We start from the raw sequence: 26382 nt of genomic DNA on the forward strand, positions 1-26382 counted from the left end.
CTCATGTAACTCATTTGCAAGCTTAGGAAGCACCCGACAACCAGCTCAGCAAGCCTTCGATAGCTCAGCTGGTAGAGCGGAGGACTGTAGTAGAAAATCAGCAATCCTTAGGTCGCTGGTTCAATTCCGGCTCGAAGGAACTTTTGTTAGTCTCATAGATGATGTTTCAACCTGTCGACAAATGCTCTCCCGGTGCCCTCGTCTTCTATCTATTTTCAGAGGGGTCTCTTGTTTGTGTTGGGTATTTGAAATGGGCATCCGACCGAAACTCTCAGTTGAGAGCCACAGTAGGACTTTCTGTAACTCTGACATGCAACTGAAACAAAAAGAGGGTACAATCATCCCTGGGTGGGCTTGAACCACCAACCTTTTGGTTATCAGACAAAAAAAAGTTTTCACAACCTTCAAGCTTTGCTTGAACCTCCCAGTTTCTCATGTCATGTGTCATCTTCTTTGAAACAGAGTGGCGCATGGAAAGACATTTAGGCCCACAACCAAAGAGGGCCAAAGGCTCTGGACCATTCTTTCTACATTGCAACTATGTCATCCAAATCACTGGGATTTTTTTCTCTTCTCAAAATTTTTCACACTGTACATGTTGAAATAGTCTTACAACCGGTGCCCTCCTCTTCTGGCCGAAACTTTAAGTTGAGAGGCACCATAGGATTTTCTGTAACATGCAACTGAGACAAAAAGAGGACACTGCCGTCCCTGGGTGGGCTTGAACCACCAACCTTCCGGTTAACAGCCGAACGCGCTAACCAATTGCGCCACAGAGACAACCACGCTCTGCCACTTTGATTAAAGTCGTAAAAAAGCCACAACATGGTAAATGGAGTATGTTTCTTAGAGGACCTTCTGATCAACACAATAAAAAGAAGAGAATGATAAAACATAACAACTGCGTGGAACTACAGCCGCCAACAAATGGACAATTGCAACACAGAGATGGCCTCCACATTAGCGTCTTAACAACAGTCAGCGGGTAATAGGCTACCCCTCTCTTTTGGAGGTATGGCAGCAGAGTGGCGCAGCGGAAGCGTGCTGGGCCCATAACCCAGAGGTCGATGCATCGAAACCATCCTCTGCTAAGTGCTCTCTTTTACTCACGCCCCCTGTTACAATTTGGCCATTATCCCCGGTCGGAATCACATGTTTTTCTCGTAAAAATAGAATAGAGACCCCCGATCCCTGACCATCTCATTTTCACGACCTTCAGACTATGCTTTTTATACACGCAACCTCCCAGTTTCTCATGCCACATGTTTTCGCCTTTGCAACAAAGTGGCACAGGCAAAGGCTTTTGGGCCCACAACCAAATGGGCCATTGGATCTAGACCATCTTTTCTACGTTGCGACTTTCTTATTTAAATCATTCTGATTTCTTTTCTCTTCCCACAATTCTTTACTCTGTACACTAACGACTCACCTATACTTTTACACCACCCGGCACCCTGTAAGCTCCACGCTCCTTCTGCTTTTACGGGAGAAAGACATCCACACTTAAATAAAAAAAAAAAAAAAAAAAAAAAAAAAGCTTAAAGCTACAGGTTGAAAAGTATGTGATGATCACAATTGTGGTGAATCAGGCACCCCAACATGGAAACCAGCATGGACCCCAACATGGACTGCCAGAAGGGGGATTAGCTCAAATGGTAGAGCGCTCGCTTAGCATGCGAGAGGTAACGGGATCGACGCCCGTATTCTCCAAAGTTTTGGTTTGCCGAGTTTTTCAAAGAGCGGGACAATTCTCCTCTGTTTCCCTACTCATGTAACTCATTTGCAAGCTTAGGAAGCACCCGACAACCAGCTCAGCAAGCCTTCGATAGCTCAGCTGGTAGAGCGGAGGACTGTAGTAGAAAATCAGCAATCCTTAGGTCGCTGGTTCAATTCCAGCTCGAAGGAACTTTTGTTAGTCTCATAGATGATGTTTCAACCTGTCGACAAATGCTCTCCCGGTGCCCTCGTCTTCTATCTATTTTCAGAGGGGTCTCTTGTTTGTGTTGGGTATTTGAAATGGGCATCCGACCGAAACTCTCAGTTGAGAGCCACAGTAGGACTTTCTGTAACTCTGACATGCAACTGAAACAAAAAGAGGGTACAATCATCCCTGGGTGGGCTTGAACCACCAACCTTTTGGTTATCAGACAAAAAAAAGTTTTCACAACCTTCAAGCTTTGCTTGAACCTCCCAGTTTCTCATGTCATGTGTCATCTTCTTTGAAACAGAGTGGCGCATGGAAAGACATTTAGGCCCACAACCAAAGAGGGCCAAAGGCTCTGGACCATTCTTTCTACATTGCAACTATGTCATCCAAATCACTGGGATTTTTTTCTCTTCTCAAAATTTTTCACACTGTACATGTTGAAATAGTCTTACAACCGGTGCCCTCCTCTTCTGGCCGAAACTTTAAGTTGAGAGGCACCATAGGATTTTCTGTAACATGCAACTGAGACAAAAAGAGGACACTGCCGTCCCTGGGTGGGCTTGAACCACCAACCTTCCGGTTAACAGCCGAACGCGCTAACCAATTGCGCCACAGAGACAACCACGCTCTGCCACTTTGATTAAAGTCGTAAAAAAGCCACAACATGGTAAATGGAGTATGTTTCTTAGAGGACCTTCTGATCAACACAATAAAAAGAAGAGAATGATAAAACATAACAACTGCGTGGAACTACAGCCGCCAACAAATGGACAATTGCAACACAGAGATGGCCTCCACATTAGCGTCTTAACAACAGTCAGCGGGTAATAGGCTACCCCTCTCTTTTGGAGGTATGGCAGCAGAGTGGCGCAGCGGAAGCGTGCTGGGCCCATAACCCAGAGGTCGATGCATCGAAACCATCCTCTGCTAAGTGCTCTCTTTTACTCACGCCCCCTGTTACAATTTGGCCATTATCCCCGGTCGGAATCACATGTTTTTCTCGTAAAAATAGAATAGAGACCCCCGATCCCTGACCATCTCATTTTCACGACCTTCAGACTATGCTTTTTATACACGCAACCTCCCAGTTTCTCATGCCACATGTTTTCGCCTTTGCAACAAAGTGGCACAGGCAAAGGCTTTTGGGCCCACAACCAAATGGGCCATTGGATCTAGACCATCTTTTCTACGTTGCGACTTTCTTATTTAAATCATTCTGATTTCTTTTCTCTTCCCACAATTCTTCACTCTGTACACTAACGACTCACCTATACTTTTACACCACCCGGCACCCTGTAAGCTCCACGCTCCTTCTGCTTTTACGGGAGAAAGACATCCACACTTAAATTAAAAAAAAAAAAAAAAAAGCTTAAAGCTACAGGTTGAAAAGTATGTGATGATCACAATTGTGGTGAATCAGGCACCCCAACATGGAAACCAGCATGGACCCCAACATGGACTGCCAGAAGGGGGATTAGCTCAAATGGTAGAGCGCTCGCTTAGCATGCGAGAGGTAACGGGATCGACGCCCGTATTCTCCAAAGTTTTGGTTTGCCGAGTTTTTCAAAGAGCGGGACAATTCTCCTCTGTTTCCCTACTCATGTAACTCATTTGCAAGCTTAGGAAGCACCCGACAACCAGCTCAGCAAGCCTTCGATAGCTCAGCTGGTAGAGCGGAGGACTGTAGTAGAAAATCAGCAATCCTTAGGTCGCTGGTTCAATTCCGGCTCGAAGGAACTTTTGTTAGTCTCATAGATGATGTTTCAACCTGTCGACAAATGCTCTCCCGGTGCCCTCGTCTTCTATCTATTTTCAGAGGGGTCTCTTGTTTGTGTTGGGTATTTGAAATGGGCATCCGACCGAAACTCTCAGTTGAGAGCCACAGTAGGACTTTCTGTAACTCTGACATGCAACTGAAACAAAAAGAGGGTACAATCATCCCTGGGTGGGCTTGAACCACCAACCTTTTGGTTATCAGACAAAAAAAAGTTTTCACAACCTTCAAGCTTTGCTTGATCCTCCCAGTTTCTCATGTCATGTGTCATCTTCTTTGAAACAGAGTGGCGCATGGAAAGACATTTAGGCCCACAACCAAAGAGGGCCAAAGGCTCTGGACCATTCTTTCTACATTGCAACTATGTCATCCAAATCACTGGGATTTTTTTCTCTTCTCAAAATTTTTCACACTGTACATGTTGAAATAGTCTTACAACCGGTGCCCTCCTCTTCTGGCCGAAACTTTAAGTTGAGAGGCACCATAGGATTTTCTGTAACATGCAACTGAGACAAAAAGAGGACACTGCCGTCCCTGGGTGGGCTTGAACCACCAACCTTCCGGTTAACAGCCGAACGCGCTAACCAATTGCGCCACAGAGACAACCACGCTCTGCCACTTTGATTAAAGTCGTAAAAAAGCCACAACATGGTAAATGGAGTATGTTTCTTAGAGGACCTTCTGATCAACACAATAAAAAGAAGAGAATGATAAAACATAACAACTGCGTGGAACTACAGCCGCCAACAAATGGACAATTGCAACACAGAGATGGACTCCACATTAGCGTCTTAACAACAGTCAGCGGGTAATAGGCTACCCCTCTCTTTTGGAGGTATGGCAGCAGAGTGGCGCAGCGGAAGCGTGCTGGGCCCATAACCCAGAGGTCGATGCATCGAAACCATCCTCTGCTAAGTGCTCTCTTTTACTCACGCCCCCTGTTACAATTTGGCCATTATCCCCGGTCGGAATCACATGTTTTTCTCGTAAAAATAGAATAGAGACCCCCGATCCCTGACCATCTCATTTTCACGACCTTCAGACTATGCTTTTTATACACGCAACCTCCCAGTTTCTCATGCCACATGTTTTCGCCTTTGCAACAAAGTGGCACAGGCAAAGGCTTTTGGGCCCACAACCAAATGGGCCATTGGATCTAGACCATCTTTTCTACGTTGCGACTTTCTTATTTAAATCATTCTGATTTCTTTTCTCTTCCCACAATTCTTCACTCTGTACACTAACGACTCACCTATACTTTTACACCACCCGGCACCCTGTAAGCTCCACGCTCCTTCTGCTTTTACGGGAGAAAGACATCCACACTTAAATAAAAAAAAAAAAAAAAAAAAAAAAAAAAGCTTAAAGCTACAGGTTGAAAAGTATGTGATGATCACAATTGTGGTGAATCAGGCACCCCAACATGGAAACCAGCATGGACCCCAACATGGACTGCCAGAAGGGGGATTAGCTCAAATGGTAGAGCGCTCGCTTAGCATGCGAGAGGTAACGGGATCGATGCCCGTATTCTCCAAAGTTTTGGTTTGCCGAGTTTTTCAAAGAGCGGGACAATTCTCCTCTGTTTCCCTACTCATGTAACTCATTTGCAAGCTTAGGAAGCACCCGACAACCAGCTCAGCAAGCCTTCGATAGCTCAGCTGGTAGAGCGGAGGACTGTAGTAGAAAATCAGCAATCCTTAGGTCGCTGGTTCAATTCCGGCTCGAAGGAACTTTTGTTAGTCTCATAGATGATGTTTCAACCTGTCGACAAATGCTCTCCCGGTGCCCTCGTCTTCTATCTATTTTCAGAGGGGTCTCTTGTTTGTGTTGGGTATTTGAAATGGGCATCCGACCGAAACTCTCAGTTGAGAGCCACAGTAGGACTTTCTGTAACTCTGACATGCAACTGAAACAAAAAGAGGGTACAATCATCCCTGGGTGGGCTTGAACCACCAACCTTTTGGTTATCAGACAAAAAAAAGTTTTCACAACCTTCAAGCTTTGCTTGAACCTCCCAGTTTCTCATGTCATGTGTCATCTTCTTTGAAACAGAGTGGCGCATGGAAAGACATTTAGGCCCACAACCAAAGAGGGCCAAAGGCTCTGGACCATTCTTTCTACATTGCAACTATGTCATCCAAATCACTGGGATTTTTTTCTCTTCTCAAAATTTTTCACACTGTACATGTTGAAATGGTCTTACAACCGGTGCCCTCCTCTTCTGGCCGAAACTTTAAGTTGAGAGGCACCATAGGATTTTCTGTAACATGCAACTGAGACAAAAAGAGGACACTGCCGTCCCTGGGTGGGCTTGAACCACCAACCTTCCGGTTAACAGCCGAACGCGCTAACCAATTGCGCCACAGAGACAACCACGCTCCCCCACTTTGATTAAAGTCGTAAAAAAGCCACAACATGGTAAATGGAGTATGTTTCTTAGAGGACCTTCTGATCAACACAATAAAAAGAAGAGAATGATAAAACATAACAACTGCGTGGAACTACAGCCGCCAACAAATGGACAATTGCAACACAGAGATGGCCTCCACATTAGCGTCTTAACAACAGTCAGCGGGTAATAGGCTACCCCTCTCTTTTGGAGGTATGGCAGCAGAGTGGCGCAGCGGAAGCGTGCTGGGCCCATAACCCAGAGGTCGATGGATCGAAACCATCCTCTGCTAAGTGCTCTCTTTTACTCACGCCCCCTGTTACAATTTGGCCATTATCCCCGGTCGGAATCACATGTTTTTCTCGTAAAAATAGAATAGAGACCCCCGATCCCTGACCATCTCATTTTCACGACCTTCAGACTATGCTTTTTATACACGCAACCTCCCAGTTTCTCATGCCACATGTTTTCGCCTTTGCAACAAAGTGGCACAGGCAAAGGCTTTTGGGCCCACAACCAAATGGGCCATTGGATCTAGACCATCTTTTCTACGTTGCGACTTTCTTATTTAAATCATTCTGATTTCTTTTCTCTTCCCACAATTCTTCACTCTGTACACTAACGACTCACCTATACTTTTACACCACCCGGCACCCTGTAAGCTCCACGCTCCTTCTGCTTTTACGGGAGAAAGACATCCACACTTAAAAAAAAAACATAAAAAAAAAAAAAAAAACCTTAAAGCTACAGGTTGAAAAGTATGTGATGATCACAATTGTGGTGAATCAGGCACCCCAACATGGAAACCAGCATGGACCCCAACATGGACTGCCAGAAGGGGGATTAGCTCAAATGGTAGAGTGCTCGCTTAGCATGCGAGAGGTAACGGGATCGACGCCCGTATTCTCCAAAGTTTTAGTTTGCCGAGTTTTTCAAAGAGCGGGACAATTCTCCTCTGTTTCCCTACTCATGTAACTCATTTGCAAGCTTAGGAAGCACCCGACAACCAGCTCGGCAAGCCTTCGATAGCTCAGCTGGTAGAGCGGAGGACTGTAGTAGAAAATCAGCAATCCTTAGGTCGCTGGTTCAATTCCGGCTCGAAGGAACTTTTGTTAGTCTCATAGATGATGTTTCAACCTGTCGACAAATGCTCTCCCGGTGCCCTCGTCTTCTATCTATTTTCAGAGGGGTCTCTTGTTTGTGTTGGGTATTTGAAATGGGCATCCGACCGAAACTCTCAGTTGAGAGACTTTCTGTAACTCTGACATGCAACTGAAACAAAAAGAGGGTACAATCATCCCTGGGTGGGCTTGAACCACCAACCTTTTGGTTATCAGACAAAAAAAAGTTTTCACAACCTTCAAGCTTTGCTTGAACCTCCCAGTTTCTCATGTCATGTGTCATCTTCTTTGAAACAGAGTGGCGCATGGAAAGACATTTAGGCCCACAACCAAAGAGGGCCAAAGGCTCTGGACCATTCTTTCTACATTGCAACTATGTCATCCAAATCACTGGGATTTTTTTCTCTTCTCAAAATTTTTCACACTGTACTGTTGAAATGGTCTTACAACCGGTGCCCTCCTCTTCTGGCCGAAACTTTAAGTTGAGAGGCACCATAGGATTTTCTGTAACATGCAACTGAGACAAAAAGAGGACACTGCCGTCCCTGGGTGGGCTTGAACCACCAACCTTCCGGTTAACAGCCGAACGCGCTAACCAATTGCGCCACAGAGACAACCACGCTCCCCCACTTTGATTAAAGTCGTAAAAAAGCCACAACATGGTAAATGGAGTATGTTTCTTAGAGGACCTTCTGATCAACACAATAAAAAGAAGAGAATGATAAAACATAACAACTGCGTGGAACTACAGCCGCCAACAAATGGACAATTGCAACACAGAGATGGCCTCCACATTAGCGTCTTAACAACAGTCAGCGGGTAATAGGCTACCCCTCTCTTTTGGAGGTATGGCAGCAGAGTGGCGCAGCGGAAGCGTGCTGGGCCCATAACCCAGAGGTCGATGGATCGAAACCATCCTCTGCTAAGTGCTCTCTTTTACTCACGCCCCCTGTTACAATTTGGCCATTATCCCCGGTCGGAATCACATGTTTTTCTCGTAAAAATAGAATAGAGACCCCCGATCCCTGACCATCTCATTTTCACGACCTTCAGACTATGCTTTTTATACACGCAACCTCCCAGTTTCTCATGCCACATGTTTTCGCCTTTGCAACAAAGTGGCACAGGCAAAGGCTTTTGGGCCCACAACCAAATGGGCCATTGGATCTAGACCATCTTTTCTACGTTGCGACTTTCTAATTTAAATCATTCTGATTTCTTTTCTCTTCCCACAATTCTTCACTCTGTACACTAACGACTCACCTATACTTTTACACCACCCGGCACCCTGTAAGCTCCACGCTCCTTCTGCTTTTACGGGAGAAAGACATCCACACTTAAAAAAAAAAAAAAAAAAAAAAAGCTTAAAGCTACAGGTTGAAAAGTATGTGATGATCACAATTGTGGTGAATCAGGCACCCCAACATGGAAACCAGCATGGACCCCAACATGGACTGCCAGAAGGGGGATTAGCTCAAATGGTAGAGCGCTCGCTTAGCATGCGAGAGGTAACGGGATCGACGCCCGTATTCTCCAAAGTTTTGGTTTGCCGAGTTTTTCAAAGAGCGGGACAATTCTCCTCTGTTTCCCTACTCATGTAACTCATTTGCAAGCTTAGGAAGCACCCGACAACCAGCTCGGCAAGCCTTCGATAGCTCAGCTGGTAGAGCGGAGGACTGTAGTAGAAAATCAGCAATCCTTAGGTCGCTGGTTAAATTCCGGCTCGAAGGAACTTTTGTTAGTCTCATAGATGATGTTTCAACCTGTCGACAAATGCTCTCCCGGTGCCCTCGTCTTCTATCTATTTTCAGAGGGGTCTCTTGTTTGTGTTGGGTATTTGAAATGGGCATCCGACCGAAACTCTCAGTTGAGAGCCACAGTAGGACTTTCTGTAACTCTGACATGCAACTGAAACAAAAAGAGGGTACAATCATCCCTGGGTGGGCTTGAACCACCAACCTTTTGGTTATCAGACAAAAAAAAGTTTTCACAACCTTCAAGCTTTGCTTGAACCTCCCAGTTTCTCATGTCATGTGTCATCTTCTTTGAAACAGAGTGGCGCATGGAAAGACATTTAGGCCCACAACCAAAGAGGGCCAAAGGCTCTGGACCATTCTTTCTACATTGCAACTATGTCATCCAAATCACTGGGATTTTTTTCTCTTCTCAAAATTTTTCACACTGTACATGTTGAAATGGTCTTACAACCGGTGCCCTCCTCTTCTGGCCGAAACTTTAAGTTGAGAGGCACCATAGGATTTTCTGTAACATGCAACTGAGACAAAAAGAGGACACTGCCGTCCCTGGGTGGGCTTGAACCACCAACCTTCCGGTTAACAGCCGAACGCGCTGACCAATTGCGCCACAGAGACAACCACGCTCCCCCACTTTGATTAAAGTCGTAAAAAAGCCACAACATGGTAAATGGAGTATGTTTCTTAGAGGACCTTCTGATCAACACAATAAAAAGAAGAGAATGATAAAACATAACAACTGCGTGGAACTACAGCCGCCAACAAATGGACAATTGCAACACAGAGATGGCCTCCACATTAGCGTCTTAACAACAGTCAGCGGGTAATAGGCTACCCCTCTCTTTTGGAGGTATGGCAGCAGAGTGGCGCAGCAGAAGCGTGCTGGGCCCATAACCCAGAGGTCGATGGATCGAAACCATCCTCTGCTAAGTGCTCTCTTTTACTCACGCCCCCTGTTACAATTTGGCCATTATCCCCGGTCGGAATCACATGTTTTTCTCGTAAAAATAGAATAGAGACCCCCGATCCCTGACCATCTCATTTTCACGACCTTCAGACTATGCTTTTTATACACGCAACCTCCCAGTTTCTCATGCCACATGTTTTCGCCTTTGCAACAAAGTGGCACAGGCAAAGGCTTTTGGGCCCACAACCAAATGGGCCATTGGATCTAGACCATCTTTTCTACGTTGCGACTTTCTTATTTAAATCATTCTGATTTCTTTTCTCTTCCCACAATTCTTCACTCTGTACACTAACGACTCACCTATACTTTTACACCACCCGGCACCCTGTAAGCTCCACGCTCCTTCTGCTTTTACGGGAGAAAGACATCCACACTTAAAAAAAAAAAAAAAAAAAAAAAGCTTAAAGCTACAGGTTGAAAAGTATGTGATGATCACAATTGTGGTGAATCAGGCACCCCAACATGGAAACCAGCATGGACCCCAACATGGACTGCCAGAAGGGGGATTAGCTCAAATGGTAGAGCGCTCGCTTAGCATGCGAGAGGTAACGGGATCGACGCCCGTATTCTCCAAAGTTTTGGTTTGCCGAGTTTTTCAAAGAGCGGGACAATTCTCCTCTGTTTCCCTACTCATGTAACTCATTTGCAAGCTTAGGAAGCACCCGACAACCAGCTCGGCAAGCCTTCGATAGCTCAGCTGGTAGAGCGGAGGACTGTAGTAGAAAATCAGCAATCCTTAGGTCGCTGGTTCAATTCCGGCTCGAAGGAACTTTTGTTAGTCTCATAGATGATGTTTCAACCTGTCGACAAATGCTCTCCCGGTGCCCTCGTCTTCTATCTATTTTCAGAGGGGTCTCTTGTTTGTGTTGGGTATTTGAAATGGGCATCCGACCGAAACTCTCAGTTGAGAGCCACAGTAGGACTTTCTGTAACTCTGACATGCAACTGAAACAAAAAGAGGGTACAATCATCCCTGGGTGGGCTTGAACCACCAACCTTTTGGTTATCAGACAAAAAAAAGTTTTCACAACCTTCAAGCTTTGCTTGAACCTCCCAGTTTCTCATGTCATGTGTCATCTTCTTTGAAACAGAGTGGCGCATGGAAAGACATTTAGGCCCACAACCAAAGAGGGCCAAAGGCTCTGGACCATTCTTTCTACATTGCAACTATGTCATCCAAATCACTGGGATTTTTTTCTCTTCTCAAAATTTTTCACACTGTACATGTTGAAATGGTCTTACAACCGGTGCCCTCCTCTTCTGGCCGAAACTTTAAGTTGAGAGGCACCATAGGATTTTCTGTAACATGCAACTGAGACAAAAAGAGGACACTGCCGTCCCTGGGTGGGCTTGAACCACCAACCTTCCGGTTAACAGCCGAACGCGCTAACCAATTGCGCCACAGAGACAACCACGCTCCCCCACTTTGATTAAAGTCGTAAAAAAGCCACAACATGGTAAATGGAGTATGTTTCTTAGAGGACCTTCTGATCAACACAATAAAAAGAAGAGAATGATAAAACATAACAACTGCGTGGAACTACAGCCGCCAACAAATGGACAATTGCAACACAGAGATGGCCTCCACATTAGCGTCTTAACAACAGTCAGCGGGTAATAGGCTACCCCTCTCTTTTGGAGGTATGGCAGCAGAGTGGCGCAGCGGAAGCGTGCTGGGCCCATAACCCAGAGGTCGATGGATCGAAACCATCCTCTGCTAAGTGCTCTCTTTTACTCACGCCCCCTGTTACAATTTGGCCATTATCCCCGGTCGGAATCACATGTTTTTCTCGTAAAAATAGAATAGAGACCCCCGATCCCTGACCATCTCATTTTCACGACCTTCAGACTATGCTTTTTATACACGCAACCTCCCAGTTTCTCATGCCACATGTTTTCGCCTTTGCAACAAAGTGGCACAGGCAAAGGCTTTTGGGCCCACAACCAAATGGGCCATTGGATCTAGACCATCTTTTCTACGTTGCGACTTTCTTATTTAAATCATTCTGATTTCTTTTCTCTTCCCACAATTCTTCACTCTGTACACTAACGACTCACCTATACTTTTACACCACCCGGCACCCTGTAAGCTCCACGCTCCTTCTGCTTTTACGGGAGAAAGACATCCACACTTAAAAAAAAAAAAAAAAAAAAAAAAGCTTAAAGCTACAGGTTGAAAAGTATGTGATGATCACAATTGTGGTGAATCAGGCACCCCAACATGGAAACCAGCATGGACCCCAACATGGACTGCCAGAAGGGGGATTAGCTCAAATGGTAGAGCGCTCGCTTAGCATGCGAGAGGTAACGGGATCGACGCCCGTATTCTCCAAAGTTTTGGTTTGCCGAGTTTTTCAAAGAGCGGGACAATTCTCCTCTGTTTCCCTACTCATGTAACTCATTTGCAAGCTTAGGAAGCACCCGACAACCAGCTCAGCAAGCCTTCGATAGCTCAGCTGGTAGAGCGGAGGACTGTAGTAGAAAATCAGCAATCCTTAGGTCGCTGGTTCAATTCCGGCTCGAAGGAACTTTTGTTAGTCTCATAGATGATGTTTCAACCTGTCGACAAATGCTCTCCTGGTGCCCTCGTCTTCTATCTATTTTCAGAGGGGTCTCTTGTTTGTGTTGGGTATTTGAAATGGGCATCCGACCGAAACTCTCAGTTGAGAGCCACAGTAGGACTTTCTGTAACTCTGACATGCAACTGAAACAAAAAGAGGGTACAATCATCCCTGGGTGGGCTTGAACCACCAACCTTTTGGTTATCAGACAAAAAAAAGTTTTCACAACCTTCAAGCTTTGCTTGAACCTCCCAGTTTCTCATGTCATGTGTCATCTTCTTTGAAACAGAGTGGCGCATGGAAAGACATTTAGGCCCACAACCAAAGAGGGCCAAAGGCTCTGGACCATTCTTTCTACATTGCAACTATGTCATCCAAATCACTGGGATTTTTTTCTCTTCTCAAAATTTTTCACACTGTACATGTTGAAATGGTCTTACAACCGGTGCCCTCCTCTTCTGGCCGAAACTTTAAGTTGAGAGGCACCATAGGATTTTCTGTAACATGCAACTGAGACAAAAAGAGGACACTGCCGTCCCTGGGTGGGCTTGAACCACCAACCTTCCGGTTAACAGCCGAACGCGCTAACCAATTGCGCCACAGAGACAACCACGCTCCCCCACTTTGATTAAAGTCGTAAAAAAGCCACAACATGGTAAATGGAGTATGTTTCTTAGAGGACCTTCTGATCAACACAATAAAAAGAAGAGAATGATAAAACATAACAACTGCGTGGAACTACAGCCGCCAACAAATGGACAATTGCAACACAGAGATGGCCTCCACATTAGCGTCTTAACAACAGTCAGCGGGTAATAGGCTACCCCTCTCTTTTGGAGGTATGGCAGCAGAGTGGCGCAGCGGAAGCGTGCTGGGCCCATAACCCAGAGGTCGATGGATCGAAACCATCCTCTGCTAAGTGCTCTCTTTTACTCACGCCCCCTGTTACAATTTGGCCATTATCCCCGGTCGGAATCACATGTTTTTCTCGTAAAAATAGAATAGAGACCCCCGATCCCTGACCATCTCATTTTCACGACCTTCAGACTATGCTTTTTATACACGCAACCTCCCAGTTTCTCATGCCACATGTTTTCGCCTTTGCAACAAAGTGGCACAGGCAAAGGCTTTTGGGCCCACAACCAAATGGGCCATTGGATCTAGACCATCTTTTCTACGTTGCGACTTTCTTATTTAAATCATTCTGATTTCTTTTCTCTTCCCACAATTCTTCACTCTGTACACTAACGACTCACCTATACTTTTACACCACCCGGCACCCTGTAAGCTCCACGCTCCTTCTGCTTTTACGGGAGAAAGACATCCACACTTAAAAAAAAAAAAAAAAAAAAAAAAAAAAAGCTTAAAGCTACAGGTTGAAAAGTATGTGATGATCACAATTGTGGTGAATCAGGCACCCCAACATGGAAACCAGCATGGACCCCAACATGGACTGCCAGAAGGGGGATTAGCTCAAATGGTAGAGCGCTCGCTTAGCATGCGAGAGGTAACGGGATCGACGCCCGTATTCTCCAAAGTTTTGGTTTGCCGAGTTTTTCAAAGAGCGGGACAATTCTCCTCTGTTTCCCTACTCATGTAACTCATTTGCAAGCTTAGGAAGCACCCGACAACCAGCTCGGCAAGCCTTCGATAGCTCAGCTGGTAGAGCGGAGGACTGTAGTAGAAAATCAGCAATCCTTAGGTCGCTGGTTCAATTCCGGCTCGAAGGAACTTTTGTTAGTCTCATAGATGATGTTTCAACCTGTCGACAAATGCTCTCCCGGTGCCCTCGTCTTCTATCTATTTTCAGAGGGGTCTCTTGTTTGTGTTGGGTATTTGAAATGGGCATCCGACCGAAACTCTCAGTTGAGAGCCACAGTAGGACTTTCTGTAACTCTGACATGCAACTGAAACAAAAAGAGGGTACAATCATCCCTGGGTGGGCTTGAACCACCAACCTTTTGGTTATCAGACAAAAAAAAGTTTTCACAACCTTCAAGCTTTGCTTGAACCTCCCAGTTTCTCATGTCATGTGTCATCTTCTTTGAAACAGAGTGGCGCATGGAAAGACATTTAGGCCCACAACCAAAGAGGGCCAAAGGCTCTGGACCATTCTTTCTACATTGCAACTATGTCATCCAAATCACTGGGATTTTTTTCTCTTCTCAAAATTTTTCACACTGTACATGTTGAAATGGTCTTACAACCGGTGCCCTCCTCTTCTGGCCGAAACTTTAAGTTGAGAGGCACCATAGGATTTTCTGTAACATGCAACTGAGACAAAAAGAGGACACTGCCGTCCCTGGGTGGGCTTGAACCACCAACCTTCCGGTTAACAGCCGAACGCGCTAACCAATTGCGCCACAGAGACAACCACGCTCCCCCACTTTGATTAAAGTCGTAAAAAAGCCACAACATGGTAAATGGAGTATGTTTCTTAGAGGACCTTCTGATCAACACAATAAAAAGAAGAGAATGATAAAACATAACAACTGCGTGGAACTACAGCCGCCAACAAATGGACAATTGCAACACAGAGATGGCCTCCACATTAGCGTCTTAACAACAGTCAGCGGGTAATAGGCTACCCCTCTCTTTTGGAGGTATGGCAGCAGAGTGGCGCAGCGGAAGCGTGCTGGGCCCATAACCCAGAGGTCGATGGATCGAAACCATCCTCTGCTAAGTGCTCTCTTTTACTCACGCCCCCTGTTACAATTTGGCCATTATCCCCGGTCGGAATCACATGTTTTTCTCGTAAAAATAGAATAGAGACCCCCGATCCCTGACCATCTCATTTTCACGACCTTCAGACTATGCTTTTTATACACGCAACCTCCCAGTTTCTCATGCCACATGTTTTCGCCTTTGCAACAAAGTGGCACAGGCAAAGGCTTTTGGGCCCACAACCAAATGGGCCATTGGATCTAGACCATCTTTTCTACGTTGCGACTTTCTTATTTAAATCATTCTGATTTCTTTTCTCTTCCCACAATTCTTCACTCTGTACACTAACGACTCACCTATACTTTTACACCACCCGGCACCCTGTAAGCTCCACGCTCCTTCTGCTTTTACGGGAGAAAGACATCCACACTTAAAAAAAAAACATAAAAAAAAAAAAAAAAACCTTAAAGCTACAGGTTGAAAAGTATGTGATGATCACAATTGTGGTGAATCAGGCACCCCAACATGGAAACCAGCATGGACCCCAACATGGACTGCCAGAAGGGGGATTAGCTCAAATGGTAGAGCGCTCGCTTAGCATGCGAGAGGTAACGGGATCGACGCCCGTATTCTCCAAAGTTTTGGTTTGCCGAGTTTTTCAAAGAGCGGGACAATTCTCCTCTGTTTCCCTACTCATGTAACTCATTTGCAAGCTTAGGAAGCACCCGACAACCAGCTCGGCAAGCCTTCGATAGCTCAGCTGGTAGAGCGGAGGACTGTAGTAGAAAATCAGCAATCCTTAGGTCGCTGGTTCAATTCCGGCTCGAAGGAACTTTTGTTAGTCTCATAGATGATGTTTCAACCTGTCGACAAATGCTCTCCCGGTGCCCTCGTCTTCTATCTATTTTCAGAGGGGTCTCTTGTTTGTGTTGGGTATTTGAAATGGGCATCCGACCGAAACTCTCAGTTGAGAGCCACAGTAGGACTTTCTGTAACTCTGACATGCAACTGAAACAAAAAGAGGGTACAATCATCCCTGGGTGGGCTTGAACCACCAACCTTTTGGTTATCAGACAAAAAAAAGTTTTCACAACCTTCAAGCTTTGCTTGAACCTCCCAGTTTCTCATGTCATGTGTCATCTTCTTTGAAACAGAGTGGCGCATGGAAAGACATTTAGGCCCACAACCAAAGAGGGCCAAAGGCTCTGGACCATTCTTTCTACATTGCAACTATGTCATCCAAATCACTGGGATTTTTTTCTCTTCTCAAAATTTTTCACACTGTACATGTTGAAATGGTCTTACAACCGGTGCCCTCCTCTTCTGGCCGAAACTTTAAGTTGAGAGGCACCATAGGATTTTCTGTAACATGCAACTGAGACAAAAAGAGGACACTGCCGTCCCTGGGTGGGCTTGAACCACCAACCTTCCGGTTAACAGCCGAACGCGCTAACCAATTGCGCCACAGAGACAACCACACTCCCCCACTTTGATTAAAGTCGTAAAAAAGCCACAACATGGTAAATGGAGTATGTTTCTTAGAGGACCTTCTGATCAACACAATAAAAAGAAGAGAATGATAAAACATAACAACTGCGTGGAACTACAGCCGCCAACAAATGGACAATTGCAACACAGAGATGGCCTCCACATTAGCGTCTTAACAACAGTCAGCGGGTAATAGGCTACCCCTCTCTTTTGGAGGTATGGCAGCAGAGTGGCGCAGCGGAAGCGTGCTGGGCCCATAACCCAGAGGTCGATGGATCGAAACCATCCTCTGCTAAGTGCTCTCTTTTACTCACGCCCCCTGTTACAATTTGGCCATTATCCCCGGTCGGAATCACATGTTTTTCTCGTAAAAATAGAATAGAGACCCCCGATCCCTGACCATCTCATTTTCACGACCTTCAGACTATGCTTTTTATACACGCAACCTCCCAGTTTCTCATGCCACATGTTTTCGCCTTTGCAACAAAGTGGCACAGGCAAAGGCTTTTGGGCCCACAACCAAATGGGCCATTGGATCTAGACCATCTTTTCTACGTTGCGACTTTCTTATTTAAATCATTCTGATTTCTTTTCTCTTCCCACAATTCTTCACTCTGTACACTAACGACTCACCTATACTTTTACACCACCCGGCACCCTGTAAGCTCCACGCTCCTTCTGCTTTTACGGGAGAAAGACATCCACACTTAAAAAAAAAAAAAAAAAAAAAAAAAAAGCTTAAAGCTACAGGTTGAAAAGTATGTGATGATCACAATTGTGGTGAATCAGGCACCCCAACATGGAAACCAGCATGGACCCCAACATGGACTGCCAGAAGGGGGATTAGCTCAAATGGTAGAGCGCTCGCTTAGCATGCGAGAGGTAACGGGATCGACGCCCGTATTCTCCAAAGTTTTGGTTTGCCGAGTTTTTCAAAGAGCGGGACAATTCTCCTCTGTTTCCCTACTCATGTAACTCATTTGCAAGCTTAGGAAGCACCCGACAACCAGCTCGGCAAGCCTTCGATAGCTCAGCTGGTAGAGCGGAGGACTGTAGTAGAAAATCAGCAATCCTTAGGTCGCTGGTTCAATTCCGGCTCGAAGGAACTTTTGTTAGTCTCATAGATGATGTTTCAACCTGTCGACAAATGCTCTCCCGGTGCCCTCGTCTTCTATCTATTTTCAGAGGGGTCTCTTGTTTGTGTTGGGTATTTGAAATGGGCATCCGACCGAAACTCTCAGTTGAGAGCCACAGTAGGACTTTCTGTAACTCTGACATGCAACTGAAACAAAAAGAGGGTACAATCATCCCTGGGTGGGCTTGAACCACCAACCTTTTGGTTATCAGACAAAAAAAAGTTTTCACAACCTTCAAGCTTTGCTTGAACCTCCCAGTTTCTCATGTCATGTGTCATCTTCTTTGAAACAGAGTGGCGCATGGAAAGACATTTAGGCCCACAACCAAAGAGGGCCAAAGGCTCTGGACCATTCTTTCTACATTGCAACTATGTCATCCAAATCACTGGGATTTTTTTCTCTTCTCAAAATTTTTCACACTGTACATGTTGAAATGGTCTTACAACCGGTGCCCTCCTCTTCTGGCCGAAACTTTAAGTTGAGAGGCACCATAGGATTTTCTGTAACATGCAACTGAGACAAAAAGAGGACACTGCCGTCCCTGGGTGGGCTTGAACCACCAACCTTCCGGTTAACAGCCGAACGCGCTAACCAATTGCGCCACAGAGACAACCACGCTCCCCCACTTTGATTAAAGTCGTAAAAAAGCCACAACATGGTAAATGGAGTATGTTTCTTAGAGGACCTTCTGATCAACACAATAAAAAGAAGAGAATGATAAAACATAACAACTGCGTGGAACTACAGCCGCCAACAAATGGACAATTGCAACACAGAGATGGCCTCCACATTAGCGTCTTAACAACAGTCAGCGGGTAATAGGCTACCCCTCTCTTTTGGAGGTATGGCAGCAGAGTGGCGCAGCGGAAGCGTGCTGGGCCCATAACCCAGAGGTCGATGGATCGAAACCATCCTCTGCTAAGTGCTCTCTTTTACTCACGCCCCCTGTTACAATTTGGCCATTATCCCCGGTCGGAATCACATGTTTTTCTCGTAAAAATAGAATAGAGACCCCCGATCCCTGACCATCTCATTTTCACGACCTTCAGACTATGCTTTTTATACACGCAACCTCCCAGTTTCTCATGCCACATGTTTTCGCCTTTGCAACAAAGTGGCACAGGCAAAGGCTTTTGGGCCCACAACCAAATGGGCCATTGGATCTAGACCATCTTTTCTACGTTGCGACTTTCTTATTTAAATCATTCTGATTTCTTTTCTCTTCCCACAATTCTTCACTCTGTACACTAACGACTCACCTATACTTTTACACCACCCGGCACCCTGTAAGCTCCACGCTCCTTCTGCTTTTACGGGAGAAAGACATCCACACTTAAAAAAAAAACATAAAAAAAAAAAAAAAAACCTTAAAGCTACAGGTTGAAAAGTATGTGATGATCACAATTGTGGTGAATCAGGCACCCCAACATGGAAACCAGCATGGACCCCAACATGGACTGCCAGAAGGGGGATTAGCTCAAATGGTAGAGCGCTCGCTTAGCATGCGAGAGGTAACGGGATCGACGCCCGTATTCTCCAAAGTTTTGGTTTGCCGAGTTTTTCAAAGAGCGGGACAATTCTCCTCTGTTTCCCTACTCATGTAACTCATTTGCAAGCTTAGGAAGCACCCGACAACCAGCTCGGCAAGCCTTCGATAGCTCAGCTGGTAGAGCGGAGGACTGTAGTAGAAAATCAGCAATCCTTAGGTCGCTGGTTCAATTCCGGCTCGAAGGAACTTTTGTTAGTCTCATAGATGATGTTTCAACCTGTCGACAAATGCTCTCCCGGTGCCCTCGTCTTCTATCTATTTTCAGAGGGGTCTCTTGTTTGTGTTGGGTATTTGAAATGGGCATCCGACCGAAACTCTCAGTTGAGAGCCACAGTAGGACTTTCTGTAACTCTGACATGCAACTGAAACAAAAAGAGGGTACAATCATCCCTGGGTGGGCTTGAACCACCAACCTTTTGGTTATCAGACAAAAAAAAGTTTTCACAACCTTCAAGCTTTGCTTGAACCTCCCAGTTTCTCATGTCATGTGTCATCTTCTTTGAAACAGAGTGGCGCATGGAAAGACATTTAGGCCCACAACCAAAGAGGGCCAAAGGCTCTGGACCATTCTTTCTACATTGCAACTATGTCATCCAAATCACTGGGATTTTTTTCTCTTCTCAAAATTTTTCACACTGTACATGTTGAAATGGTCTTACAACCGGTGCCCTCCTCTTCTGGCCGAAACTTTAAGTTGAGAGGCACCATAGGATTTTCTGTAACATGCAACTGAGACAAAAAGAGGACACTGCCGTCCCTGGGTGGGCTTGAACCACCAACCTTCCGGTTAACAGCCGAACGCGCTAACCAATTGCGCCACAGAGACAACCACGCTCCCCCACTTTGATTAAAGTCGTAAAAAAGCCACAACATGGTAAATGGAGTATGTTTCTTAGAGGACCTTCTGATCAACACAATAAAAAGAAGAGAATGATAAAACATAACAACTGCGTGGAACTACAGCCGCCAACAAATGGACAATTGCAACACAGAGATGGCCTCCACATTAGCGTCTTAACAACAGTCAGCGGGTAATAGGCTACCCCTCTCTTTTGGAGGTATGGCAGCAGAGTGGCGCAGCGGAAGCGTGCTGGGCCCATAACCCAGAGGTCGATGGATCGAAACCATCCTCTGCTAAGTGCTCTCTTTTACTCACGCCCCCTGTTACAATTTGGCCATTATCCCCGGTCGGAATCACATGTTTTTCTCGTAAAAATAGAATAGAGACCCCCGATCCCTGACCATCTCATTTTCACGACCTTCAGACTATGCTTTTTATACACGCAACCTCCCAGTTTCTCATGCCACATGTTTTCGCCTTTGCAACAAAGTGGCACAGGCAAAGGCTTTTGGGCCCACAACCAAATGGGCCATTGGATCTAGACCATCTTTTCTACGTTGCGACTTTCTTATTTAAATCATTCTGATTTCTTTTCTCTTCCCACAATTCTTCACTCTGTACACTAACGACTCACCTATACTTTTACACCACCCGGCACCCTGTAAGCTCCACGCTCCTTCTGCTTTTACGGGAGAAAGACATCCACACTTAAAAAAAAAAAAAAAAAAAGCTTAAAGCTACAGGTTGAAAAGTATGTGATGATCACAATTGTGGTGAATCAGGCACCCCAACATGGAAACCAGCATGGACCCCAACATGGACTGCCAGAAGGGGGATTAGCTCAAATGGTAGAGCGCTCGCTTAGCATGCGAGAGGTAACGGGATCGACGCCCGTATTCTCCAAAGTTTTGGTTTGCCGAGTTTTTCAAAGAGCGGGACAATTCTCCTCTGTTTCCCTACTCATGTAACTCATTTGCAAGCTTAGGAAGCACCCGACAACCAGCTCGGCAAGCCTTCGATAGCTCAGCTGGTAGAGCGGAGGACTGTAGTAGAAAATCAGCAATCCTTAGGTCGCTGGTTCAATTCCGGCTCGAAGGAACTTTTGTTAGTCTCATAGATGATGTTTCAACCTGTCGACAAATGCTCTCCCGGTGCCCTCGTCTTCTATCTATTTTCAGAGGGGTCTCTTGTTTGTGTTGGGTATTTGAAATGGGCATCCGACCGAAACTCTCAGTTGAGAGCCACAGTAGGACTTTCTGTAACTCTGACATGCAACTGAAACAAAAAGAGGGTACAATCATCCCTGGGTGGGCTTGAACCACCAACCTTTTGGTTATCAGACAAAAAAAAGTTTTCACAACCTTCAAGCTTTGCTTGAACCTCCCAGTTTCTCATGTCATGTGTCATCTTCTTTGAAACAGAGTGGCGCATGGAAAGACATTTAGGCCCACAACCAAAGAGGGCCAAAGGCTCTGGACCATTCTTTCTACATTGCAACTATGTCATCCAAATCACTGGGATTTTTTTCTCTTCTCAAAATTTTTCACACTGTACATGTTGAAATGGTCTTACAACCGGTGCCCTCCTCTTCTGGCCGAAACTTTAAGTTGAGAGGCACCATAGGATTTTCTGTAACATGCAACTGAGACAAAAAGAGGACACTGCCGTCCCTGGGTGGGCTTGAACCACCAACCTTCCGGTTAACAGCCGAACGCGCTAACCAATTGCGCCACAGAGACAACCATGCTCTCCCACTTTGATTAAAGTCGTAAAAAAGCCACAACATGGTAAATGGAGTATGTTTCTTAGAGGACCTTCTGATCAACACAATAAAAAGAAGAGAATGATAAAACATAACAACTGCGTGGAACTACAGCCGCCAACAAATGGACAATTGCAACACAGAGATGGCCTCCACATTAGCGTCTTAACAACAGTCAGCGGGTAATAGGCTACCCCTCTCTTTTGGAGGTATGGCAGCAGAGTGGCGCAGCGGAAGCGTGCTGGGCCCATAACCCAGAGGTCGATGGATCGAAACCATCCTCTGCTAAGTGCTCTCTTTTACTCACGCCCCCTGTTACAATTTGGCCATTATCCCCGGTCGGAATCACATGTTTTTCTCGTAAAAATAGAATAGAGACCCCCGATCCCTGACCATCTCATTTTCACGACCTTCAGACTATGCTTTTTATACACGCAACCTCCCAGTTTCTCATGCCACATGTTTTCGCCTTTGCAACAAAGTGGCACAGGCAAAGGCTTTTGGGCCCACAACCAAATGGGCCATTGGATCTAGACCATCTTTTCTACGTTGCGACTTTCTTATTTAAATCATTCTGATTTCTTTTCTCTTCCCACAATTCTTCACTCTGTACACTAACGACTCACCTATACTTTTACACCACCCGGCACCCTGTAAGCTCCACGCTCCTTCTGCTTTTACGGGAGAAAGACATCCACACTTAAAAAAAAAAAAAAAAAAAAAAAAAAAAGCTTAAAGCTACAGGTTGAAAAGTATGTGATGATCACAATTGTGGTGAATCAGGCACCCCAACATGGAAACCAGCATGGACCCCAACATGGACTGCCAGAAGGGGGATTAGCTCAAATGGTAGAGCGCTCGCTTAGCATGCGAGAGGTAACGGGATCGACGCCCGTATTCTCCAAAGTTTTGGTTTGCCGAGTTTTTCAAAGAGCGGGACAATTCTCCTCTGTTTCCCTACTCATGTAACTCATTTGCAAGCTTAGGAAGCACCCGACAACCAGCTCGGCAAGCCTTCGATAGCTCAGCTGGTAGAGCGGAGGACTGTAGTAGAAAATCAGCAATCCTTAGGTCGCTGGTTCAATTCCGGCTCGAAGGAACTTTTGTTAGTCTCATAGATGATGTTTCAACCTGTCGACAAATGCTCTCCCGGTGCCCTCGTCTTCTATCTATTTTCAGAGGGGTCTCTTGTTTGTGTTGGGTATTTGAAATGGGCATCCGACCGAAACTCTCAGTTGAGAGCCACAGTAGGACTTTCTGTAACTCTGACATGCAACTGAAACAAAAAGAGGGTACAATCATCCCTGGGTGGGCTTGAACCACCAACCTTTTGGTTATCAGACAAAAAAAAGTTTTCACAACCTTCAAGCTTTGCTTGAACCTCCCAGTTTCTCATGTCATGTGTCATCTTCTTTGAAACAGAGTGGCGCATGGAAAGACATTTAGGCCCACAACCAAAGAGGGCCAAAGGCTCTGGACCATTCTTTCTACATTGCAACTATGTCATCCAAATCACTGGGATTTTTTTCTCTTCTCAAAATTTTTCACACTGTACATGTTGAAATGGTCTTACAACCGGTGCCCTCCTCTTCTGGCCGAAACTTTAAGTTGAGAGGCACCATAGGATTTTCTGTAACATGCAACTGAGACAAAAAGAGGACACTGCCGTCCCTGGGTGGGCTTGAACCACCAACCTTCCGGTTAACAGCCGAACGCGCTAACCAATTGCGCCACAGAGACAACCACGCTCCCCCACTTTGATTAAAGTCGTAAAAAAGCCACAACATGGTAAATGGAGTATGTTTCTTAGAGGACCTTCTGATCAACACAATAAAAAGAAGAGAATGATAAAACATAACAACTGCGTGGAACTACAGCCGCCAACAAATGGACAATTGCAACACAGAGATGGCCTCCACATTAGCGTCTTAACAACAGTCAGCGGGTAATAGGCTACCCCTCTCTTTTGGAGGTATGGCAGCAGAGTGGCGCAGCGGAAGCGTGCTGGGCCCATAACCCAGAGGTCGATGGATCGAAACCATCCTCTGCTAAGTGCTCTCTTTTACTCACGCCCCCTGTTACAATTTGGCCATTATCCCCGGTCGGAATCACATGTTTTTCTCGTAAAAATAGAATAGAGACCCCCGATCCCTGACCATCTCATTTTCACGACCTTCAGACTATGCTTTTTATACACGCAACCTCCCAGTTTCTCATGCCACATGTTTTCGCCTTTGCAACAAAGTGGCACAGGCAAAGGCTTTTGGGCCCACAACCAAATGGGCCATTGGATCTAGACCATCTTTTCTACGTTGCGACTTTCTTATTTAAATCATTCTGATTTCTTTTCTCTTCCCACAATTCTTCACTCTGTACACTAACGACTCACCTATACTTTTACACCACCCGGCACCCTGTAAGCTCCACGCTCCTTCTGCTTTTACGGGAGAAAGACATCCACACTTAAAAAAAAAAAAAAAAAAAAAAAAAAAAAGCTTAAAGCTACAGGTTGAAAAGTATGTGATGATCACAATTGTGGTGAATCAGGCACCCCAACATGGAAACCAGCATGGACCCCAACATGGACTGCCAGAAGGGGGATTAGCTCAAATGGTAGAGCGCTCGCTTAGCATGCGAGAGGTAACGGGATCGACGCCCGTATTCTCCAAAGTTTTGGTTTGCCGAGTTTTTCAAAGAGCGGGACAATTCTCCTCTGTTTCCCTACTCATGTAACTCATTTGCAAGCTTAGGAAGCACCCGACAACCAGCTCGGCAAGCCTTCGATAGCTCAGCTGGTAGAGCGGAGGACTGTAGTAGAAAATCAGCAATCCTTAGGTCGCTGGTTCAATTCCGGCTCGAAGGAACTTTTGTTAGTCTCATAGATGATGTTTCAACCTGTCGACAAATGCTCTCCCGGTGCCCTCGTCTTCTATCTATTTTCAGAGGGGTCTCTTGTTTGTGTTGGGTATTTGAAATGGGCATCCGACCGAAACTCTCAGTTGAGAGCCACAGTAGGACTTTCTGTAACTCTGACATGCAACTGAAACAAAAAGAGGGTACAATCATCCCTGGGTGGGCTTGAACCACCAACCTTTTGGTTATCAGACAAAAAAAAGTTTTCACAACCTTCAAGCTTTGCTTGAACCTCCCAGTTTCTCATGTCATGTGTCATCTTCTTTGAAACAGAGTGGCGCATGGAAAGACATTTAGGCCCACAACCAAAGAGGGCCAAAGGCTCTGGACCATTCTTTCTACATTGCAACTATGTCATCCAAATCACTGGGATTTTTTTCTCTTCTCAAAATTTTTCACACTGTACATGTTGAAATGGTCTTACAACCGGTGCCCTCCTCTTCTGGCCGAAACTTTAAGTTGAGAGGCACCATAGGATTTTCTGTAACATGCAACTGAGACAAAAAGAGGACACTGCCGTCCCTGGGTGGGCTTGAACCACCAACCTTCCGGTTAACAGCCGAACGCGCTAACCAATTGCGCCACAGAGACAACCACGCTCCCCCACTTTGATTAAAGTCGTAAAAAAGCCACAACATGGTAAATGGAGTATGTTTCTTAGAGGACCTTCTGATCAACACAATAAAAAGAAGAGAATGATAAAACATAACAACTGCGTGGAACTACAGCCGCCAACAAATGGACAATTGCAACACAGAGATGGCCTCCACATTAGCGTCTTAACAACAGTCAGCGGGTAATAGGCTACCCCTCTCTTTTGGAGGTATGGCAGCAGAGTGGCGCAGCGGAAGCGTGCTGGGCCCATAACCCAGAGGTCGATGGATCGAAACCATCCTCTGCTAAGTGCTCTCTTTTACTCACGCCCCCTGTTACAATTTGGCCATTATCCCCGGTCGGAATCACATGTTTTTCTCGTAAAAATAGAATAGAGACCCCCGATCCCTGACCATCTCATTTTCACGACCTTCAGACTATGCTTTTTATACACGCAACCTCCCAGTTTCTCATGCCACATGTTTTCGCCTTTGCAACAAAGTGGCACAGGCAAAGGCTTTTGGGCCCACAACCAAATGGGCCATTGGATCTAGACCATCTTTTCTACGTTGCGACTTTCTTATTTAAATCATTCTGATTTCTTTTCTCTTCCCACAATTCTTCACTCTGTACACTAACGACTCACCTATACTTTTACACCACCCGGCACCCTGTAAGCTCCACGCTCCTTCTGCTTTTACGGGAGAAAGACATCCACACTTAAAAAAAAAACATAAAAAAAAAAAAAAAAACCTTAAAGCTACAGGTTGAAAAGTATGTGATGATCACAATTGTGGTGAATCAGGCACCCCAACATGGAAACCAGCATGGACCCCAACATGGACTGCCAGAAGGGGGATTAGCTCAAATGGTAGAGCGCTCGCTTAGCATGCGAGAGGTAACGGGATCGACGCCCGTATTCTCCAAAGTTTTGGTTTGCCG

General features: G+C 45.6%; 30 non-coding genes across 30 annotated transcripts; 15 read left to right on the forward strand and 15 right to left on the reverse strand.

Moving 5' to 3' along the window:
* Window positions 1–53: 53 nt before the first annotated feature.
* TRNAY-GUA (transfer RNA tyrosine (anticodon GUA)) lies at window positions 54–139 on the forward strand. The gene is given in 2 exon segments: window positions 54–90; window positions 104–139. It is a non-coding gene; the product is annotated as a tRNA-Tyr (tRNA).
* Window positions 140–706: 567 nt separating this feature from the next.
* Window positions 707–780, reverse strand: TRNAN-GUU (transfer RNA asparagine (anticodon GUU)). The gene has a single exon. It is a non-coding gene; the product is annotated as a tRNA-Asn (tRNA).
* A 1039-nt stretch (window positions 781–1819) lies between these two features.
* On the forward strand, window positions 1820–1905 carry TRNAY-GUA (transfer RNA tyrosine (anticodon GUA)). Its single transcript is given in 2 exon segments — window positions 1820–1856; window positions 1870–1905. It is a non-coding gene; the product is annotated as a tRNA-Tyr (tRNA).
* A 567-nt stretch (window positions 1906–2472) lies between these two features.
* On the reverse strand, window positions 2473–2546 carry TRNAN-GUU (transfer RNA asparagine (anticodon GUU)). The gene has a single exon. It is a non-coding gene; the product is annotated as a tRNA-Asn (tRNA).
* Window positions 2547–3577: 1031 nt separating this feature from the next.
* TRNAY-GUA (transfer RNA tyrosine (anticodon GUA)) lies at window positions 3578–3663 on the forward strand. Its single transcript is given in 2 exon segments — window positions 3578–3614; window positions 3628–3663. It is a non-coding gene; the product is annotated as a tRNA-Tyr (tRNA).
* A 567-nt stretch (window positions 3664–4230) lies between these two features.
* Window positions 4231–4304, reverse strand: TRNAN-GUU (transfer RNA asparagine (anticodon GUU)). Its single transcript has one exon. It is a non-coding gene; the product is annotated as a tRNA-Asn (tRNA).
* An 858-nt stretch (window positions 4305–5162) lies between these two features.
* Window positions 5163–5235, forward strand: TRNAA-AGC (transfer RNA alanine (anticodon AGC)). Its single transcript has one exon. It is a non-coding gene; the product is annotated as a tRNA-Ala (tRNA).
* A 109-nt stretch (window positions 5236–5344) lies between these two features.
* On the forward strand, window positions 5345–5430 carry TRNAY-GUA (transfer RNA tyrosine (anticodon GUA)). Its single transcript is given in 2 exon segments — window positions 5345–5381; window positions 5395–5430. It is a non-coding gene; the product is annotated as a tRNA-Tyr (tRNA).
* Window positions 5431–5997: 567 nt separating this feature from the next.
* Window positions 5998–6071, reverse strand: TRNAN-GUU (transfer RNA asparagine (anticodon GUU)). The gene has a single exon. It is a non-coding gene; the product is annotated as a tRNA-Asn (tRNA).
* Window positions 6072–7109: 1038 nt separating this feature from the next.
* TRNAY-GUA (transfer RNA tyrosine (anticodon GUA)) lies at window positions 7110–7195 on the forward strand. Its single transcript is given in 2 exon segments — window positions 7110–7146; window positions 7160–7195. It is a non-coding gene; the product is annotated as a tRNA-Tyr (tRNA).
* Window positions 7196–7751: 556 nt separating this feature from the next.
* Window positions 7752–7825, reverse strand: TRNAN-GUU (transfer RNA asparagine (anticodon GUU)). The gene has a single exon. It is a non-coding gene; the product is annotated as a tRNA-Asn (tRNA).
* A 1684-nt stretch (window positions 7826–9509) lies between these two features.
* On the reverse strand, window positions 9510–9583 carry TRNAN-GUU (transfer RNA asparagine (anticodon GUU)). The gene has a single exon. It is a non-coding gene; the product is annotated as a tRNA-Asn (tRNA).
* Window positions 9584–10614: 1031 nt separating this feature from the next.
* Window positions 10615–10700, forward strand: TRNAY-GUA (transfer RNA tyrosine (anticodon GUA)). The gene is given in 2 exon segments: window positions 10615–10651; window positions 10665–10700. It is a non-coding gene; the product is annotated as a tRNA-Tyr (tRNA).
* Window positions 10701–11267: 567 nt separating this feature from the next.
* Window positions 11268–11341, reverse strand: TRNAN-GUU (transfer RNA asparagine (anticodon GUU)). The gene has a single exon. It is a non-coding gene; the product is annotated as a tRNA-Asn (tRNA).
* Window positions 11342–12373: 1032 nt separating this feature from the next.
* On the forward strand, window positions 12374–12459 carry TRNAY-GUA (transfer RNA tyrosine (anticodon GUA)). Its single transcript is given in 2 exon segments — window positions 12374–12410; window positions 12424–12459. It is a non-coding gene; the product is annotated as a tRNA-Tyr (tRNA).
* A 567-nt stretch (window positions 12460–13026) lies between these two features.
* TRNAN-GUU (transfer RNA asparagine (anticodon GUU)) lies at window positions 13027–13100 on the reverse strand. The gene has a single exon. It is a non-coding gene; the product is annotated as a tRNA-Asn (tRNA).
* A 1037-nt stretch (window positions 13101–14137) lies between these two features.
* On the forward strand, window positions 14138–14223 carry TRNAY-GUA (transfer RNA tyrosine (anticodon GUA)). Its single transcript is given in 2 exon segments — window positions 14138–14174; window positions 14188–14223. It is a non-coding gene; the product is annotated as a tRNA-Tyr (tRNA).
* Window positions 14224–14790: 567 nt separating this feature from the next.
* Window positions 14791–14864, reverse strand: TRNAN-GUU (transfer RNA asparagine (anticodon GUU)). Its single transcript has one exon. It is a non-coding gene; the product is annotated as a tRNA-Asn (tRNA).
* A 1038-nt stretch (window positions 14865–15902) lies between these two features.
* On the forward strand, window positions 15903–15988 carry TRNAY-GUA (transfer RNA tyrosine (anticodon GUA)). Its single transcript is given in 2 exon segments — window positions 15903–15939; window positions 15953–15988. It is a non-coding gene; the product is annotated as a tRNA-Tyr (tRNA).
* Window positions 15989–16555: 567 nt separating this feature from the next.
* Window positions 16556–16629, reverse strand: TRNAN-GUU (transfer RNA asparagine (anticodon GUU)). Its single transcript has one exon. It is a non-coding gene; the product is annotated as a tRNA-Asn (tRNA).
* A 1035-nt stretch (window positions 16630–17664) lies between these two features.
* TRNAY-GUA (transfer RNA tyrosine (anticodon GUA)) lies at window positions 17665–17750 on the forward strand. The gene is given in 2 exon segments: window positions 17665–17701; window positions 17715–17750. It is a non-coding gene; the product is annotated as a tRNA-Tyr (tRNA).
* A 567-nt stretch (window positions 17751–18317) lies between these two features.
* Window positions 18318–18391, reverse strand: TRNAN-GUU (transfer RNA asparagine (anticodon GUU)). Its single transcript has one exon. It is a non-coding gene; the product is annotated as a tRNA-Asn (tRNA).
* Window positions 18392–19429: 1038 nt separating this feature from the next.
* Window positions 19430–19515, forward strand: TRNAY-GUA (transfer RNA tyrosine (anticodon GUA)). Its single transcript is given in 2 exon segments — window positions 19430–19466; window positions 19480–19515. It is a non-coding gene; the product is annotated as a tRNA-Tyr (tRNA).
* A 567-nt stretch (window positions 19516–20082) lies between these two features.
* Window positions 20083–20156, reverse strand: TRNAN-GUU (transfer RNA asparagine (anticodon GUU)). The gene has a single exon. It is a non-coding gene; the product is annotated as a tRNA-Asn (tRNA).
* Window positions 20157–21183: 1027 nt separating this feature from the next.
* On the forward strand, window positions 21184–21269 carry TRNAY-GUA (transfer RNA tyrosine (anticodon GUA)). The gene is given in 2 exon segments: window positions 21184–21220; window positions 21234–21269. It is a non-coding gene; the product is annotated as a tRNA-Tyr (tRNA).
* A 567-nt stretch (window positions 21270–21836) lies between these two features.
* TRNAN-GUU (transfer RNA asparagine (anticodon GUU)) lies at window positions 21837–21910 on the reverse strand. Its single transcript has one exon. It is a non-coding gene; the product is annotated as a tRNA-Asn (tRNA).
* Window positions 21911–22946: 1036 nt separating this feature from the next.
* Window positions 22947–23032, forward strand: TRNAY-GUA (transfer RNA tyrosine (anticodon GUA)). The gene is given in 2 exon segments: window positions 22947–22983; window positions 22997–23032. It is a non-coding gene; the product is annotated as a tRNA-Tyr (tRNA).
* Window positions 23033–23599: 567 nt separating this feature from the next.
* TRNAN-GUU (transfer RNA asparagine (anticodon GUU)) lies at window positions 23600–23673 on the reverse strand. Its single transcript has one exon. It is a non-coding gene; the product is annotated as a tRNA-Asn (tRNA).
* A 1037-nt stretch (window positions 23674–24710) lies between these two features.
* Window positions 24711–24796, forward strand: TRNAY-GUA (transfer RNA tyrosine (anticodon GUA)). The gene is given in 2 exon segments: window positions 24711–24747; window positions 24761–24796. It is a non-coding gene; the product is annotated as a tRNA-Tyr (tRNA).
* A 567-nt stretch (window positions 24797–25363) lies between these two features.
* Window positions 25364–25437, reverse strand: TRNAN-GUU (transfer RNA asparagine (anticodon GUU)). The gene has a single exon. It is a non-coding gene; the product is annotated as a tRNA-Asn (tRNA).
* Window positions 25438–26382: the final 945 nt, after the last annotated feature.

This window comes from Rhinoderma darwinii, unplaced genomic scaffold, assembly GCF_050947455.1.
Source record: "Rhinoderma darwinii isolate aRhiDar2 unplaced genomic scaffold, aRhiDar2.hap1 Scaffold_481, whole genome shotgun sequence".
Classification (NCBI taxonomy): domain Eukaryota; kingdom Metazoa; phylum Chordata; class Amphibia; order Anura; family Rhinodermatidae; genus Rhinoderma; species Rhinoderma darwinii.